The following is a 2,586-nucleotide window of genomic DNA, read 5'->3' on the forward strand; positions in this document are numbered from 1 at the left end:
CAGAGATCCGCCTGCCTCTGCCTCCCGAGTGCTGGGATTAAAGGCGTGCGCCACCAACGCCCGGCTAGTTTATAAGGTTTTTAAAATAATATGTGACCAAAACTGAATTGAAGAAAAAGAAAGGTGGAATCGGTAAATTGTGTTGCTTATTTGGTGAGAACAATAAAAAAAAATCATTTAAGTAATAAAGAATGGGGCACGAGAGTTGGCACAGTAGTCAGGATCACATACTGCTCTTTGCAGAGGACCCCAGTTCGGTTCCCAGCACCAACATCAGTTCGCTACAGCTCTGGGGGATCCAACACTCTAATCTGGCCTCCATGCACACAAACCTACACACACATACATATGATTAAAAATCAGAACAAAAAAAATATTAGTAATAAAGAACAGAACACAGAAGTATTAGTAATAAAGAACACAGAAGGGTCTTTTTAAGAGAGCATATCTGCTGTGCTGGGGGAGCAGGCAGTGGACAGTACCACCAAGGCATGGTGAATCATGCCTGTAATCTTAGTACTAGAGAGGCAGAGGCAGGGGGATAGCAATTAGAGGTTAAGGCCCACCTGGTCTACAATGTGAGTTCCAGACTGTCTCAAAAATGCCGACAAAAAGAGAAACAGGCAGCTATCTATCACCTTTGAAAAATCTTACTATCTTCCCACTATGCTCAAAGACAAAGTCACCATGTCTGCCACATACTACAAGCCTGAGTCAGGGCAAGCCAAATACTCCTATTCTACTTAATATAATTTATAGGATTGAGGGGTTTGGAAATTTTAATTATAATTACTGGTTTTTGAAATGCATATCATGTTTATTGAGTTCTTTCACAGCCTCTGGCATGAATCCAGGGTGAATCATCAACCTATTGTTAGTTTGTTAATAATTCTGAAAATGCTTATTGGTGTCCTTAAACCATACACTCTTCTCAGAGGAGTTAAGGCCTGTACATAATAGAATAATTAAGGGATAGAGCATAGCTCAAAATAATTCACCCATCTATTTCAAATAAAGGGATAATTTTCTCTTTGGAATATCTATTCAGATTATAATTTCCACATCCAAGAGTTCCTTTTAAGAATAATTCCAGCTAACAGTTGTCACTGAGTTGTGTGACCCAAGAGACCTTAGAAGAAATGGGGCCTTTTTTTATTTTAACATTTCTTTCTAGGGGTTGTGTGCATGCTCCAGCGCTCCTGTGGTGAGCAGGACAACCTTCAGGAGTCTTGCGTCTCTCCATCTACTACACGGGCTCCAGGTTTCCAGTTCAGGTGCTCAAGCTTGGCAGCAAGTGCCTAGATCTGCTGAGCGCTCTCGCAGGCCCACAAATAAGCTCTTGGCACTATCTTTCTGTGGAGCTTTCAGCAAAAAGAGACTGCTTTCAAGTGAAATAGGGCCCCAGGGCTAGCGAGCAGGCTAAACAGTTGCTGCTCGTCAGAGAACTGGAGTACATTTTCCCAGCACCCACATAGAACAGCTGGCACACTCTTCTGGCCTCTGCAGTTCATGCACAGACATGGGCATACACACATGGAGAGACACATGAACACACATCTGTTTGAGTAAGATCTCCCATAGTCCAGGCTGGTGTCATGGAGGAAGGCCTTGAACTTATTTTTTTTAAATATATATTTACTGGTCAGGCATGTTGGTGCCTGTCTTTAATCACAGCACTAGGGAAGCAGAGATAGGTGGATCTCTCTGAGTCAAGCGGTCTACACAGTGAGTTCTAGGGCAACCAGGGCTATATATAGAGACACCCTGTCTCAATAAAAACCCAATCAATAATACTTCTTGTGTATGTGTGTGTATGTTTATGTGTTTATATATACATGCCACAACATGCGTGTGGAGGTGAGAGGACAAACTCAGCTATTATGTGAGTTCTGGAAAGGTGGTGGTTTGAAGGAGAATGGCCCCCATAGACACATATATTTGAATCTCGGTCTTTCCCCTCCCCCGTTAGCAGAACTGCTTGGTGTGACCTTGTTGAAGGACGTGTGTCTCTGGAGGTGGACTTGAAGGTTTCAAAGACTCTTCATTCCCACTGTGCTCCCTCAAGATGTGAGCTCTCAGCCCTTCCTGTCCTCACACCTTGGCTCCACCACTATGGACATAAAACCTCTGAAACACCCACCTAATAAATGCTTCTCTAAGATGGGTTGTCACAGTGACAAAAAAATAAAAAGTACCTCTGAGAGGGACCTGAACTCAGGCTTGCACAGCCAATGGACTGTGCTCCATGAGCCCTCTCCATGGACAGATTTAGAACTGCTGATCCTCCTGCCTCCACCCTAAGAGCTGGGAACTGGGGGGGGGGGGCTTTTTTTAATTTATGCAAATATACATGTAGCAGCCTCCAAATCCCGCGTGATTATAAAGCATAATATGGTGCAGAGTCATAAAATTAGCAATTTAGCAGTGCGGTGGGGGCGCACACCTTTAATCCCAGCACTTGGGAGGCAGAGGCAGGCGGATTTCTGTGAGTTCAAAGCCAGCCTGGTCTACAGAGTGAGTTCCAGGGCAACTAGGGCTACACAGGAAAACTCTCTCTCAAAAAAACAAAAACAAAATCCAAACAAA

The sequence above is a fragment of the Microtus ochrogaster genome, chromosome 10 (assembly GCF_000317375.1).
Source record: "Microtus ochrogaster isolate Prairie Vole_2 chromosome 10, MicOch1.0, whole genome shotgun sequence".
NCBI classification, from domain to species: Eukaryota; Metazoa; Chordata; class Mammalia; order Rodentia; family Cricetidae; genus Microtus; species Microtus ochrogaster.